Source organism: Crinia signifera, chromosome 4, assembly GCF_055691185.1.
Source record: "Crinia signifera chromosome 4, ASM5569118v1, whole genome shotgun sequence".
NCBI classification, from domain to species: Eukaryota; Metazoa; Chordata; class Amphibia; order Anura; family Myobatrachidae; genus Crinia; species Crinia signifera.
Genome location: NC_139220.1, coordinates 318,517,535 through 318,535,027, shown reverse-complemented (window position 1 = coordinate 318,535,027; position 17,493 = coordinate 318,517,535). Strand labels below are relative to the sequence as shown.

The following is a 17,493-nucleotide window of genomic DNA, read 5'->3' as shown; positions in this document are numbered from 1 at the left end:
AAGGAATCTGGGAATTTTTACATAAAACTTCTAAAAATGAAACAAGTCTCCGTCTGTACTGCTGTACTGACTGCTTCTGTCTGTCTGGTCATTAGTGCACTGTGCCTTCCAGTCAAGGATGCCATCAGGAATTTTGGGGTACTGGACTCATTTTCAGGCCGGTCCCTGGGTCCCCCTCTCCTCACTTGACTTACCGTAACCTGTCTGTCAGATACACTGCTGCTGCTGCCTGCACTCAGGAAAGGACATGCTGCTGCTGCCTACTCGCTCTCCTATCTGTCACTTCCCCCCCTTATGCCACTCTGCCCTCTATCCCACTGCCACCACTTTCCTCTCTCTCCTGCTCCCTCTCGCCACTCTAATCTCTCTCTACCCTTCCCTCCCACCACTCTCCTCTCTCTCCTCCTCCCTCCCACCCGCTCGCCACTCCAATGTCTCTCTCTCTCTTTCCCTCCCTCCCACCACTCTCCTCTATCCCCCTCCCTTCCACCACTCCCATCTCTCTCCTCTCACTCTCCCACTCTAATCTCTCTCCCACTCATTGCCATCACTCTTCTCTCTTTACCACTCCTCCCACCACTTTCCTCTCTCCCCCTCCTGCCATTCTGCTCTCTCCCCCTCCCTCTCACCACTCCCCCCCTTCCTCCTTCATAACACTCTCCAGCTCCCTCCCACCACTTTCTTCTCTCTCGTATCCTGCCTACCACCCTACAGTCTCTCTTGATTCCCCTCCCTTCCACCACTCTCCTCTCTCTTTTTCATCCTACATCCCACCCACCACTCTCCTCTCTTTCTCCTCCTCCCTCTTGCCACTCTACTTTCTTTCTCCCCCTAACTCTTGCCACTCTCCTCTCGGTTTCCCTCTGTTCACCTTCTCTCTCTTTCACCCTCCACTTTCCTCTCTTCCCCTTAGCTCTCCTCTTTCTCTCTCTGCTCCTCCTCTCCTTCACTTTTTGTGCTCCTCCTCTTTCTCAATAAACAAGAAATCCACAACGCTAGTTTTTTTATGACGAATTAAAACACTGTGGGATATAAAAAACTAATTTAATAGACAATTTTGATATAAATTTTCAAAAAAGCAATTTTGATATACATTTTCAATTTTGATATACATTTTCAAAAAAACCTTCTGTCAATGTCAAACTATTTATTTATTTATTGTTTATTTATCAATAGTTTCTTATATAGTGCACACATATTCTGCAGCGCTGTACAGAGAATATTTGAACAGTCACATCAGTCCCTGCCCCAGTGGAGCTTACAATCTATATTCCCTACCACATGTACACGCACACACAGACATGCTAGGGTTAATTTTTATTGAAAGCCAATTAGCCTCCCAGTGTATTTTTGGATTGTGGGAGGAAACTGGAGTACCCTGAAAAAAACCCACGCAAGTACGGGGAGAATATACAGTTAGGTCCATGGTGGGTATTGAACCCATGACCTCAGCTCTGTGAGGCAGTAATGCTAACCAGTTGGTGCTGCCCAACTATGATATGTCAACCATTTTCAGACGTTGATGTAGTCACTGTCGATCGTTAATGTTCCAACCAGTGACTGTCGACCTAGACATTATCGACCCAGGGACCAGATACCGAAGAGAGAACTATTCTGTTCCCTGTTTGTAGGGAAAAAGAGCACAAGTTGAGGGAGTCTGAGGTCAGGAATGGGGGAGTGAGACAGAGCAGAAGAGGGAAGAGTTCCTGCAGGAGAAGTTCATCTGGCTGAGGTCGAAGTAAGAGGCACAGTCAGAGGCAGCGTGAGAAGGAGGAGTGGGTGAGATCATGCAAATAAGAAGAAGCCAAAGGGACAATATGCATTTGATATTATTATTATTATTATTATTATTATTAATAATCATAAACAAGGGTGTGTAGATCCGCACAGACTAAATAGATAATTTATTAAGTAATGTAACCAACTTATAGAAACTACTTACAAGGAAAAATTATTTGTAGTTGTGGGGTTGGCGGTGCGCCCTGCGTTTAGATTCAATGCTAATACACTGGGGTTTTGGTCAGAAAAGAGCTGACAAAGACAGAAAAAACGCTTTTTGGGCGCACTCCTTTTAAGTTTGATTAGATGATTATTTTAAAACATAGCTTTTATTAAAGACTTTTGTTAAAATAGATGGCACATTGAGATAAAAAAATGGATTATTTTGGATTTAGTATGTGGTGTGATCCTTAAACTATAATTGTTAAGGAAAAAATTGTTATATCACACATTAATTTGTCATTTGTGCACTGTATTCTCAAAGGTACGATTACCAGTGATTATAGGCAGAAAAATGATTCAGTTCCCCTTAGAAATTTGCGTAGTCTTGTGCTGGAATTGCACAGTAGGTATACCAGGGTGGTTACCATACAGAAGGGCCTCGAACATAAATGGTCTCCACACAGACGCTCAATCTGGCAGTCATATACACAGCATGTTATTGAAGTAGCGATTCACCTCCCTTATATTTATATTGCCACACCTGGTCTTCCCCAGGGGTCTCCCACCTGGGTACTGTCCTGGCCCTCCACTGCTTGGCTTCCAAGTTCGGAGAGGGTTTGGGCAGTCCAGCGGGGTATGGTGGCAATATCTCAGGGTTAATTCGGTGTACTTCAATCAATCTGGGCTGTTGGGCTGCAGATAGAGTTGGCGCAACAGGCTTGAACCAGTGTATTTGAGAGGGGCAAACTATCTGAGCACAACCGATCACAATCACACAGGGTGTGCATATATATAAAATTCACAAAGAGTATAGCATTTCCAAGATATGGCACACTGTAGATAGGAAAGCCAACATATATATCTCAATGTCGATTATGCATTAGAAACAATTAGAGGCTTACAGCTGTCATATGGCACAGTAGAACAAAAAAAGCTATATATATGATAGTGAATCATTGAGACAAGCACGGTCGCACAAAAAATTATATATAAATATTCTCTCCCCGGTGTGTCAATGCAAATTATGACAGGTTAAGTGTGGAAAAGCCTGTAAAAATAATAGCAAGCTGTGGCTGGATGGGCCAGTATATACACACTGTTGCACAATCGATTGGACAGATAATTGGTGTTTGTCGGGCTGTGAGCCTAAGATGGTAAGGTCTACACAGGCTGCATTGGTTGACACAGTAAGATCCACCTTTGTGGGTAATATGAAAGTCAGTACTTGGATTATTGCTCCAGATGCAGATTGGTAGAGTAACATATGATTTAGACGTGATTGATACAAAGTTGCTTGATCGCTGTGGACAAAAGACAATCTGTTTGATTTTTAACACACTCAGTGTTGCCACAGGGTTGTTTGTGGGCTGCACATTTGTATAGTTAAGGGTACCAATGGTACAGAATCACAATTACTGGCTGCACGTGAAGTGGACACTCAGTTACATTGGTTGACACAGTGTGTGTTGACACACTGTGCCTGAATGTCCAGTATCAGACCCGCGGTAGCTAGTACCTGGAGCTTGCTTGGTTTAGCGCACTGGGGTAAAGGGTAGAGATTATTAATAAAGTGGGAGCACTTCCCAGCTGCACCTTGCAGTGGGAGATGCACCCATGTACCTGCTGCCGCTGCCTGTGTTAGCGGCTGACGGCGAAGTTCAGCACGTCGGGAGCTGCTGTGTGAGCCGGTGGGATGGAACGCCGGATTGGCGGAGGCTGCTTCCCCGTGCTGTCGGTAGTTAGAGCAATGCGAAGGGACGGGGAGCCGGACCCGCTGAAGATAGTTGTCCGGGTGCACACTTGGCTGGCCGGGGGTGGGTGAGGCGGCGGCTGGGACCCGTTTTGCTGCAGATTGATGCGAAAGGAGTGAGGCTGAAGGGGAACTGGCTGGCGGAACGGTGGACACGTGTTTCGCCTATAGGGCTTCTTCCTGCGGTGACATTTGACATTCGAAATGGCACCGCAGGAAGAAGCCCTATAGGCGAAACACGTGTCCACCGTTCCGCCAGCCAGTTCCCCTTCAGCCTCACTCCTTTCGCATCAATCTGCAGCAAAACGGGTCCCAGCCGCCGCCTCACCCACCCCCGGCCAGCCAAGTGTGCACCCGGACAACTATCTTCAGCGGGTCCGGCTCCCCGTCCCTTCGCATTGCTCTAACTACCGACAGCACGGGGAAGCAGCCTCCGCCAATCCGGCGTTCCATCCCACCGGCTCACACAGCAGCTCCCGACGTGCTGAACTTCGCCGTCAGCCGCTAACACAGGCAGCGGCAGCAGGTACATGGGTGCATCTCCCACTGCAAGGTGCAGCTGGGAAGTGCTCCCACTTTATTAATAATCTCTACCCTTTACCCCAGTGCGCTAAACCAAGCAAGCTCCAGGTACTAGCTACCGCGGGTCTGATACTGGACATTCAGGCACAGTGTGTCAACACACACTGTGTCAACCAATGTAACTGAGTGTCCACTTCACGTGCAGCCAGTAATTGTGATTCTGTACCATTGGTACCCTTAACTATACAAATGTGCAGCCCACAAACAACCCTGTGGCAACACTGAGTGTGTTAAAAATCAAACAGATTGTCTTTTGTCCACAGCGATCAAGCAACTTTGTATCAATCACGTCTAAATCATATGTTACTCTACCAATCTGCATCTGGAGCAATAATCCAAGTACTGACTTTCATATTACCCACAAAGGTGGATCTTACTGTGTCAACCAATGCAGCCTGTGTAGACCTTACCATCTTAGGCTCACAGCCCGACAAACACCAATTATCTGTCCAATCGATTGTGCAACAGTGTGTATATACTGGCCCATCCAGCCACAGCTTGCTATTATTTTTACAGGCTTTTCCACACTTAACCTGTCATAATTTGCATTGACACACCGGGGAGAGAATATTTATATATAATTTTTTGTGCGACCGTGCTTGTCTCAATGATTCACTATCATATATATAGCTTTTTTTGTTCTACTGTGCCATATGACAGCTGTAAGCCTCTAATTGTTTCTAATGCATAATCGACATTGAGATATATATGTTGGCTTTCCTATCTACAGTGTGCCATATCTTGGAAATGCTATACTCTTTGTGAATTTTATATATATGCACACCCTGTGTGATTGTGATCGGTTGTGCTCAGATAGTTTGCCCCTCTCAAATACACTGGTTCAAGCCTGTTGCGCCAACTCTATCTGCAGCCCAACAGCCCAGATTGATTGAAGTACACCGAATTAACCCTGAGATATTGCCACCATACCCCGCTGGACTGCCCAAACCCTCTCCGAACTTGGAAGCCAAGCAGTGGAGGGCCAGGACAGTACCCAGGTGGGAGACCCCTGGGGAAGACCAGGTGTGGCAATATAAATATAAGGGAGGTGAATCGCTACTTCAATAACATGCTGTGTATATGACTGCCAGATTGAGCGTCTGTGTGGAGACCATTTATGTTCGAGGCCCTTCTGTATGGTAACCACCCTGGTATACCTACTGTGCAATTCCAGCACAAGACTACGCAAATTTCTAAGGGGAACTGAATCATTTTTCTGCCTATAATCACTGGTAATCGTACCTTTGAGAATACAGTGCACAAATGACAAATTAATGTGTGATATAACAATTTTTTCCTTAACAATTATAGTTTAAGGATCACACCACATACTAAATCCAAAATAATCCATTTTTTTATCTCAATGTGCCATCTATTTTAACAAAAGTCTTTAATAAAAGCTATGTTTTAAAATAATCATCTAATCAAACTTAAAAGGAGTGCGCCCAAAAAGCGCTTTTTCTGTCTTTGTCAGCTCTTTTCTGACCAAAACCCCAGTGTATTAATAATCATCCCAGCTTCCCCTTACCATAGCCAGGGTACCCATCAATGGCAGTAACAAAACACATGGGGGGAAATTTACTAAGAATACGAGTACGATTTTTCGTATTCGTATTCTTAATACGAATGAATACGGCTGTTTTAGCCATATGCAAATTCATGTTCCAGAAGGTAATTTACAAAGCAGTCAAATACGACTGCTTTGTTATCACCGATGGCGTATTTATTCGTATGAATTCGCATTAGCGGACTGCTCTGATCAGTCAGATCTGTGCAGGCTGCAATGTGTAAAAAATACAGAAAAATAAATAAATAAACGGGAGTAACAGCCGTAACCAGCACTAGGCTCAAAGAGCCGGGGATGGGGACAAAATGACTAGGGGCCCCCCGTATTTTAAGAACCAGCCCCAGGCCCAACCAGCCAGCAGGGAATTGCCACAGCCGGGGGGGGAAGACTTTTTATACAAAACTTTTCTTTTGAATGGTGGTTCCTATTGATATTCTGTTGATGGCATATACATTAGTATTTGTAAATACAAATATGAATGTGCCATAAATACGAATATGCATATTTTTGGCATTGTAAATGCCAAAAATACGAATACGCCTAAAAGATTTGTATTTTACTATGAAAATACAATTTTACCTTAGTAAATTTCCCCCAAGACAATAAGTACTTGTAATTAATCTTTGTTAGTTATAATCCTGTAAATGTAACACATACAGTAACGTCATTTATTTCTCATACTGTGAAAACAATCAGTGTGATGACATCACAGGTAATAAGATAAAGCTTTATACAGTAGGCCAGAGCAGCAGACTGTGGGTGATGTCACCATGAAGGAGGGGTTTTGGTCCAGAGGGGGATTCTTCTAGACACTGGTTCCAAACCCTTTGGGTGGATATGGGAAATACCAGGCTATTGTCCAAAAGGCCAAGCAAGTCTCTGCCCCCTAGTCATATGATAATGAGGCTATTGTATGATTATATTGGCTAGGACATGGCCCTAATTAGCCCTGCTTGTCCCTGTGATATGTGACTGGTATTTACAGTAACAGTACTATGGTAATGATGGAACTGAGAACACAATGTTCCTGATTGGAGTCTTCTAGACACTGCGACCACATAACAGCAGGGGACGTATGGGAAATACCAGGCTATTATCTACAGCTAACAACAGGCTGTAAGTGATTGGTCTGTGAGAAATCCACACTTATGCATTAACCAATCAGAGGGCAGCGTTATGGCAGGAGATTTCCTCTGTCTGTGGCAGGATAAAGTGTGGCTCAGATGCTGCCAGTTCCCCAGACTCTGACTCTGCCACGTCCTGCACAGACCTGCTGTTTGTGTCACCAGGACAGGCCCCTGAGTATATTCCTGTGACATCTTCTGGCTTCCAGCTCAGATTCTCACCACAATACCTGCACTGATCCAGTGCTCTGCTACGTGTTACCTCACTTCAGTATCCTTACACAGGTAAGTCATTATTATACTGTATTAGGATGTGTAATGTTGTGCCCACTGTGTGACATTATGTCCCATGTCCCTCATGGTGGCATCTGCCCATAGTATTATGTAACCATTAGTTGCCTTGTCCATATCATTTCTGGTAGGTCACTGGTGGCTGATTGCCTCGTGGCTTGTCCCACCATTTGGCAGCCATTTTGTGCCTTTTCCCTCTTGCTAGCTTCTATCCATATTGTTCAATAAACATTAGCAGCCTTACCTGCAACTTACACTAGATACATGTACTTAGACACACTTTTCTGATGTGAGTGCTGCTGATAGGTCACTGTAGGTCAGCTGACACCTGGCTCACCACTCTGGCAGCCATTTTGTCCAAAGTCTTTCCTGCTAACTTTTACCCAAATTATTTTATAATAAGGTGGTATGCAGGCAGGGGGGTGGTATAGAGGCAGGAGTTGGTGTGCGGGCAGTGGGTGGTATGTAGGCAGGAGTTGGTGTGCAGGCAGTGGGTGGTATGCAGGCAGTCAGGAGGTGATATGCAGATAAGAGGTAGTGTGCATTCAGGCCGGAGTGGTATAAAGGAAGGAGGGGATATGTAGGCAAGGGTGGTATGCAGGCAGGAAGTGATTGGTGCGCAGGCAGGAGGTGGTGTGCAGGCAGTGGGTAATATGCAGATAGCGGGTGTTTTACACGCAGAAGGTGCTATGGAGGCAGTAGCCAGTATACAGGCAGGTGGGTGGAATGCAGGAAGGGGCTTGTATTCAGGCAGGGAGTAGTATGCAGGTAGGGGGTGATGTGCAAGCAGGGGGGGGGGGGGGTATGAGCATTGCTGAGGATCACAGCGAGCAGCTTCGCATATACATCCATGTTGAATAAGAACCTCTATGTACCCTTGTGACCAAAAATTAGCAACATTTAATTGTCCCATATTGTCCTGTATATTTATACGTATACTTGTCTATTTTAGATTGTATTGTATCAGAGAAGATAAAGATGCCTCGTGGAAGATTCTATAAAATATCAGAATCCGGAGTCCCCCCATGGGCCAAGACACCGACCACAGAACGGCGAAATGTTTCCAATCCACAGATATTTAAGAGGAAAACTGGAAACGACAATACTGCGAGGACTAGACCCAATGCTAAGATAATTGCTATGGTCCTACCTAAGGGGAAGGGAAAGAGACAGATACTGCAAGACGTGTCATCTGTTGCTGTCATTGATGTGAAGCCACCAGGGAAGATCCCAGTTGTCCACAAGGATAGAACCCACATGGATGTGACAAGCACAATGGATGAAGAATGTTTCACATTTCAGCCTCAGGACACTACACCTGTACCAGACACTGTACAATCACTGCATAGGGAACCCAAGTGTACAAAGGTGGACAACTGTAAGTGCAGCTGTGCTGGGATGGTGAGAGAGCTTCTTGGTGAGATGAGACATCTACAGGCAGACCTGGCTGGTTTCAGAGAATGCTTGAAGGACACTGTTGCAGAAGCTGTGAAACAAGCAATGGAACAGTCCAAGGAAGAATGGCACAATGCTGTTGGCCAGCAAAATAGGAATACACATGACAAAGCAATACAACACGTAAGTGAAATAGTCATCCATAAAGCCCCTGATGTCAATGACGTTCATGCAAATGTTGACATAGTCAATGCACCAGTTCCATCAGAGCATTTTCCAGCTGAAGTTCTTTCATTGCACAACAATGGTAGTGGACTGTTACCTGGAAGACTAGCCATGTCCAGCACATCTACACCAATGACCGTAAGTGGTCCGGTTATGGCTGATATCCCTCTCAAAGTCATCTCCGCTGAGATTGACGGCTATATGTACAATGAATGCTTGGGACAAATACATAAATATGCACAATCCATCTTCCAACATCATGTGGACCATAAACTGTACCTGACTTGGGCCAAGCGGGTCAACTTTGATGGAAGTAGGGGGAAACTAGCAATGCCTGACAATTTGAAGAAAGATATAATGAGAAGATGTCGGGAGAAGTTCATTATTGGAGAGGCTGAAAAAAAAAAGATTAAAAATACAATAAATGGCGTGCTACGGATGCCCAGGAAGTGTTGGATGAGGGTACACTGTATCTAGAAAACGGACAGCAATCTTCGTTAAATACATCATGGTCTGGGCATGGCACCAGTGTGATGTGAAGGTCGTTATTCACACAATAATACAAAAAAGTTTAGTGTGTTTATAATGCTACTGTAATGTGACTATGGAATTATATCTATTCATTACAGTACTGTAAGTATACATACACACTGGGCGATTTCCCCCCTGTTCATTGATTTTCACAGGGGGTAGACTACTTTCCACAGCTGGATGCTACAGAATGTTGTCCACCCCATCGCTCATCACTGTCCTGCACACTCTTGCGCAGCTATAAGCAGAAAGCGCCTCAAACGACAAAACCGATCTGCTTTCAGCTCACAATCGGCCAGTGTGTATGAGCCTTTAATGTCATAGGAAAAGGCATCAAGATAATAAAACTGTTCTGTAAAATGTGTCAGCGCTGTATGTAATAAATATTCATTATAACAAGTATTTTCTGTTTATTGCATGTAAATGAAGGAACCTGGGAATTTACAATAAAATGACTAATTCTTAAACTAGTCTCTGTCTATGCTTCTGTACTGACACGTACCTCCCAACTTTATAAAGTGCTGCGGTGGGACGTCTGCACGGGCCAAAGGCGCACGCCTGAAATTTGGGGGTGTGGCCTGGTGGCGAGGGGAGGGGCCTGGTTGCCACTGTAGGGGCATGGTCAGAGGCTGCAATAATGTACCTTAGTGTGAGGGAATGATACAGTAGGACAGTGCTCAGCTGCAACACACAATACTCCATTTACAAAGATAGCAGCGGCAAGCGGCAGGGGGGTAAGGCGGGGGTAACTTTTCTTGGGGGGTGCGTCAAAATTCCCGGCAGGGGGAGGGCGCTATTTATGAAGTTATGCCACTGCTTAAGGCCATATATGTACTGCCCCCCATAGATATGCAGACTGTGAAGTGCACTCAGAGGTGCCCAGTGTTAGTGCAGCTCTGTTTGGTGTCACCCCCCCCCCCCCCAAGTGACACCACTGGTTGCCTGCTAGCTGTAGTTCTGTTTTCTCTGTCTAAACACTCATTGAAGTTCCTGAGTTCATTCCTGGAATTACAGTTACCATCTTATCTGCTATCCAGTCAGGACAAGGCAGGGGGCTTTAAATATCTGCTCAAGGAATGTGCATTGCCTTGAGCAACAACGCTGACTAGACCTTGTGTCTTGTCTCTACTTGTCATCGGTTCCGATCATTACTGGCTCTTGCACGTGGCTCCTGTTGGCTCTCCAGCACCTTCCCATTCTGTACCACTACCCAGTCATCCAGCGCTACCCTGTCTTGGCCAATGCTGGCTATCTAAGTGCAGCGGCTGCCCAGCTATCTAATACCATCAGGAATCCAGCCGCTACCAGTGAGACATCGACCATCCAGCCACAGGGTGGGATGTACCAAGCAGCGGCGGGACATCCTGCCGCCCATCACGCCAATGCTTACCGTATATGTACTAACATATGCGATGAGCAATGCAAAGGGCATCTCTCCCGATAAGAGCTTGCCTTTGTGATCCCCGCGGCCACTTGGACTTACTCGTTTCTAACAGGGAAGTCCAGCTGCGCATGTGTAGAGAAGCTGGCGGCCGCGGGGCATGCTGGGAAGGATCAGTGTTGGATCCCTCACACAGCAGTGCTGCAAAGAGAAGCCCATAGAATTCTATGGAGTTACGCCAGCTCGAAGCCCCGCCGGAAGGGCCCTTAATGCATTTCAAAAGGTAATAAAAATCGGAAAACAGGGTTTTTACTGCATTTTTTTCTTTAGTACCCCACGCACAGTCACTGTTAGCGTAATATTTGTCATCCGGATTCCAGACACTGCCTGCGTGTTACCTGCTATCCACTCAGTGACCATTAACGTACCTTCCACCATTCCAATCCCAGCCGCTACCAGAGTCTCCTCCGCTATCTGGACACAGTCGCTATAGCGCTTTATCTGCCATCAGGATACCAGTTACTTCTCAGCATATCTATTACTGCTGTACGGACTGAGTTTCATTGGTTATTCCAGTGTCCCTGGGTCCTGTCCAATCACCAGGTCAGCTATACTGAGTTTCATTTCCAGTGTCCCCGGGTCCTGATCTATCGCCAAGCCTGCTATCCAAGTTAATCTAAAGTCCTATTCCAGCATCCCTGGATTCAGCTCCAGTACTTTTCTGTCATCCCCAGATTCAGAGACATTTCTGGCATCATAGAAACTTAGAGTTTGACGGCAGATAAGAACCACTTGGCCCATCTAGTCTGCCCCTTTTTTAAACATGTTACCTCAAACCATATTTGATCCTTATTTTTTGTAAGGATACCAATATGCCTATCCAAAGCGTGTTTAAATTGTACTACTGTATTTGTGTCTACCACCTCTGATGGGAGGCTATTCCGCTTCTCTACTACTCTTTCTGAGAAGTAATTCTACCTCACATTTCCCCTGAACCTCCCTACCTCCAGTGTCAGTGCATGTCCTCGTGTTCTGCTGCTCCTCTTCCTGTGAAGAATGTCTCCCACCTGTACCTTCCTCCCTCCAGTGTCAGTGCATGTCCTCGTGTTCTGCTGCTCCTCTTCCTGTGAAGAATGTCTCCCACCTGTACCTTCCTCCCCCTAGTGTCAGTGCATGTCCTCGTGTTCTGCTGCTCCTCTTCCTGTGTAGAATGTCTCCCACATGCACCTTCCTCCCTCTAGTGTCAGTGCATGTCCCCGTGTTCTGCTGCTCCTCTTCCTGTGAGGAATGTCTCCCACCTGTACCTTCCTCCCCCTAGTGTCAGTGCATGTCCTCGTGTTCTGCTGCTCCTCTTCCTGTGTAGAATGTCTCCCACATGCACCTTCCTCCCTCTAGTGTCAGTGCATGTCCCCGTGTTCTGCTGCTCCTCTTCCTGTGAAGAATGTCTCCCACCTGTACCTTCCTCCCTCTAGAGTCAATGTGTGTCCTCGTGTTCTGCTGCTTCTCTTCCTGTGAAGAATGTCTCCCACCTGGACCTTCCTCCCTCTAGTGTCAGTGCGTGTCCTCGTGTTCTGCTGCTCCTCTTCCTGTGAAGAATGTCTCCCACCTGTACCTTCCTCCCTCTAGTGTCAGTGCATGTCCCCGTGTTCTGCTGCTCCTCTTCCTGTGAAGAATGTCTCCCACCTGTACCTTGGTAAAACCCTTGACATATGTGACAGTCTCTATCATGTCCCCCCTTTCCCTTCTCTGCTCTAAACTATACATATTAAGAGCAGAGAAGGGAAACTCTTAACATGTATTCATCTGTAGCATCCCCAAACTCAGCTCCATTAGTAATCCGGCATCTCTGGATTATGCCTTCAGTATTATTCTGACTTCATCGGATCCTGTGCCAAGAACTGCTCCAATTCCCATCGGCTGTGGTTCTAGCCACTTCATCAGTCATATTCCAGTCTATTGTTGGTCACTTCTGGTTGTGGGCCCCTGACCTGCTGTCCAGATGCAGCTAAGCTCAAACCTGCTTACGGGGGCCCCTGGTGAAAAATGCTGGGCAGTTAGACTCTGCACCTCTGTCCGTGCAGTCAACCAGAGTCTAGTCCTGTCAGTCCAGTCATGTCAAGTTCCAGCCCTGTCACTCGCTGCATAGGCTCCTATTCCAGCTAAACTCTGAGATCTCATCAATCACCACCAGACTATTCCGGTCACTTCTGAGTCTATAAACCCTCACTTGTCACACACATACTTACCAAATGTCAGCATCACCAGATCGGGACCCTCACACACTGTATACATGCCTGGAAAGGGGACGTGACCTTAGGAGGGAGTAGTGTTGACCTCTGATAGGCGGGTGTAGCCTTACAGGGGATGCATTTCAAATCCCGGCGGTTGGGATCCCGGCGGTCAAAATCCCGACCTCGGAAACCCGACCGCCGAAATCCCAACGCATTGTCCCTCTATGGGTGTCCACGACACTCATAGAGGGAGAATAAATTAGTGTGCTGACCGTAGCTGTGGCGAGCGCAGCGAGCTCGTAAGGGGGGACGATCCACGTCCCTCCCTTGTCGGGATTTCAGCATTCGGGATTCCGGTGCAAGGATTTTGACCGCCGGGATTCCGACCGCCGGGATTTAGTACTGGTCCCCCTTACAGCATGGATCTGTTTCGCCATTATGAGGGCGTGTCCAGCTCTCCCTGAGCAGATGGCAGACCAGGCCTTTATTTCATTGTTGATAAAGATACATCTTGAAAAAAAAGTGTAAAGATTCTGCCTCATATGGGGAGAACTGAACATCTCCTGTGGGGTTAAACTGGAGGAAGGACACATTTCACTTCTTGAAGTTTAGTGCATCTGGCCTAAATCACAAAATCATTTCAGTGACTTTTTGATGTGATTCTTCTCACTATGCTTTTAGCAAAGTTTTGTGTAATTAATAAGTTACAAACTGAGGAGCCCGGTTTCCACCGGATAAAGGTTTACTGGGTGGAAAATTGTACTATAAATCCACTTATTAATTTATTAACAGTTTCTTATATAGCGCATACATATTCCGCAGCGCTGTACAGAGAATATTTGAACATTCTGTCCCTGCCCCAGTGGAGCTTACAATCTATATTCCCTACCACATGTACACGCACACACAGACATTCTAGGGTTAATTTGTTGGGTGCCAATTATCAGTGTATGTTTGGATTGTGGGAGGAAACCAGAGTACCCAGAGGAAACCCACAGGGTTTTGCTACATGACTCCAAAACGAAGCAAACAACTATAACTCCAGTATTCGTATATGTATCTTGTGACCAATACCTTCTTCGATGAATATAAAGATAATACATTTAAGCCGTCTATACATTTATTTGGCTTGAACCTTAACATACACTTTAAGCTAGCTTAACTAAAGAATAACTGACGCTGACACAATAACGACACGGACACCATAACAATTAGATTTAAAGGTCATATAGTATTTATTATGTGGTATGACCCTTCTTCGTAAAGGGCTGGCAATAAGGCGCCACGGATGACCAGCTCTAGTCACATCAAAAAATGGCGGCGACTTAAACGCCCCAACTGACTGATATTAACATGGGGACGACTGAGACGGCCCCATCCAACTAAGGCACAACCTAACGCTGGGAAGTCTCACCGCCCCCTCTCTGGCCGGTGTGGACACTCCGCTGACGAAGTGCCCACAGCGCCCCCCCGCAAAGGCAGGACACCCCGCCTTCTTTCCAGGGGGTAGTGCCTCCCAGCGCCCTCTCATGCCACAAGTGACCGCTGGACCGTGACGCCCTACCGCCCCAGTTCTGAAAATGGTAAATGTACCAAAGAATGGACTATAAATTGAGATGCCGAAGGCAAGGGAGGGTGGGTGGGGCTGAAATCCGTCTGCAAGAGGAAGTACTACCTGAAAGGACCTGCCTATATACCCCTCTCCTAAGCTCACGCCCCTAAGCTTTCCCATAGGCTGACCACAAAACTGAAACTAACTTTAGCCCAACTAGCAGTCATTAACTTTTTCCTGCCAACCCAAAAAATGTAAGCCTCTTAAGTACGCTCTGGCTTAGGCAGCCCTCGCTTAATCTAAGCCGTCTATACATTTATTTGGCTTGAACCTTAACATACACTTTAAGCTAGCTTAACTAAAGAATAACTGACGCTGACACAATAACGACACGGACACCATAACAATTAGATTTAAAGGTCATATAGTATTTATTATGTGGTATGACCCTTCTTCGTAAAGGGCTGGCAATAAGGCGCCACGGATGACCAGCTCTAGTCACATCAAAAAATGGCGGCGACTTAAACGCCCCAAATGACTGATATTAACATGGGGACGACTGAGACGGCCCCATCCAACTAAGGCACAACCTAACGCTGGGAAGTCTCACCGCCCCCTCTCTGGCCGGTGTGGACACTCCGCTGACGAAGTGCCCACAGCGCCCCCCCGCAAAGGCAGGACACCCCGCCTTCTTTCCAGGGGGTAGTGCCTCCCAGCGCCCTCTCATGCCACAAGTGACCGCTGGACCGTGACGCCCTACCGCCACCGCCAGGCTCTAAGAGCCGCTATATAGGCTCCAAGAGCCGCCGCATGCCACCCACGAAGAACTACCTAAGTGTCCGCCTCCCTAAACTAACCTGAAATACTACCCTCAACAATAACCTCAAACCCCTAAAGGTGAATCTGAAAGAAAATGTTCCTAACCGTCAGAAATTATACATTGCATTGATTAGTACGGCAAGGTAAGTTAGTACAATGGACCCAAGTGAAGTCGAAAACTTGATAAAAAACCTCTCGTGTGTCCCGGAGGGGGAGGTGGGCCGAATTGAAATTAATAAGGACCCACGGAGGTAAAAATGCAAGAAAGTCCTTCACACCCCTGATTCCGGAACACTACTTGTTCCGAAACCAGCGAGTAAACAGCGTTTTTGGGTCAGCGCAACAGGCGCACTACAACTAAACCTTATCTAATCTTATATAATTCCTACATGCAGCGGACTTCCATCGCCCCCATTGCTTGAATGGAAGAGTCAGGAAGCCAGCTGGCCGCTGCGCACCAAACAGGCAATTTCAGCACTAGATTACGCCGCAGCCACAAAGCCTGAAGCGGTGACCCCAAGGGGGGTCAGCACCAAAACCAGGATTATATCCGGGCAAAACGCCATAGCAAAGTCCCTAATAGGGGAGGGGGCCCTACATAGCGCCGGCAGAGGTCCCGGCGTTTAAATCTGGGTCCGCCCCAGCCCTACATTCCTTGGCGGAGTGATCCGCATCGCACACTCGGCAGGCATGTCGGAACCGACAACTAGTGCCCCTCGTGCATTCAGACTCGTTGTACGCGAAGCACTTTCCTTGAGCTGAAGGGGGCGTGACCCCCTCCTTTCCTGAAAAGGGCTTCCGAACCAGTGTATCTACTGTGGAGGTCTGTCTGGTGACTTCCAGCCAAATCTCCACGTCCTTAAAACCTAGCGGCAAGGAGGCATTACCGTCCTGATTACGACGAAACTTATCGTCGTAATCCCGCCATACATACCCCCCGTACTTCAAAAACATCTCATTCACCATGAAGATGTACTTGACGACATTGGGGTGTTCCTCTGGCTTCCCGTCCAAGTAACAGGACGAGAAAACCATGAAACCCTTGAGCCAATGGTGGAAGCTGCGATACGCATGTTCGCCAATTCCACCAGGCTTCTTCGCCTCATCGAACCCCGACTTCAACTCCTCGGTGATTGAGAAGACATCTACAAATTTACCTGCCTTGATCTTGTCCCTGACCTTCTTGCGAAGCCCCCTAGTCACAGCGGTGTTGGAGCAGTGCACCATTTCCGCATGCAATGGCGGTTCTTTGGGAACCGGCGCTTTCTTGGCCGCTTTGGCCTTCCCTACTTTCTTTGCAATCTCGCGCGCAATTAGCTTTCTGATCTTACGCGGGCGCCTGGATGAGGACGACTCGTCGCTGCTGGCAGAGCTGTCTGTAGAGGATGACCCGGAGGTGGATGCATGCGCAGTAGTAAGCTCACCTGTTCCTGACGGGAGGCCCTCACCTGCCGGCCTGACGGGTGGCCCGCCTAAAGACGTGTCGGCAGCACCCGGCGCAACACGAGAAGGAACGACTGCGGGAGGTCCAGAAGTCGGAACCAGGGCAGATGGAGTGTCTGATCCAATCGCCTCCGATGCCGCCAGAGGCAAAGGCGAGGGAAATGGGCGGGACGCTGGAACGACCGGGGGGATCGCCGGAAAAGCTGCCCCACCGGGAGCCATGCTGGACGGGAAGGAAAATTCAGTGGCTACCGCGGACGACCTGGATAAACCTTCGGGAAAAACAAGAGATGTCATGTTAACGGATGCACTGACCACTCCGTCAGGGGCCCGCAGGGCCGGGCCCGCAGTGATCTGGGAGGTGTGGGGGGCGGGCGGAGGAGCCGCCAAGGGGGCATAAGGTGACACCCAAGAGGGCCACCCCCCCGTGCCCGGGGGGTATGCGCCCGGCTGCTGCTGGCTGGACCCATAAGGCTGCATACCAGCGTTATGCTGCAGCCACGGCCCTGTAGGGCCACCAAAGGGGAAACCGGAAGGTATCTGGTATGGTGGGCCCCCGGATGGCGCGTTGAAGGACCAAGTGGGCTGGGGGCCATAATATGGGGGAAAGCGGGCGCCAAGAGGGGGGGTATAAACCGGGGCCATGGACGCTGGCAACGCC

The 17,493-nt window shown here is 47.6% G+C and overlaps 2 pseudogenes; one reads left to right on the top strand and one right to left on the bottom strand.

Annotated features, from left to right (window-relative positions):
• Nucleotides 1-2,470: 2,470 nt before the first annotated feature.
• On the bottom strand, nt 2,471-2,589 carry LOC146076116 (5S ribosomal RNA; annotated as a pseudogene).
• A 2,600-nt stretch (nt 2,590-5,189) lies between these two features.
• On the top strand, nt 5,190-5,308 carry LOC146076115 (5S ribosomal RNA; annotated as a pseudogene).
• The last annotated feature ends 12,185 nt before the right edge of the window (nt 5,309-17,493 follow it).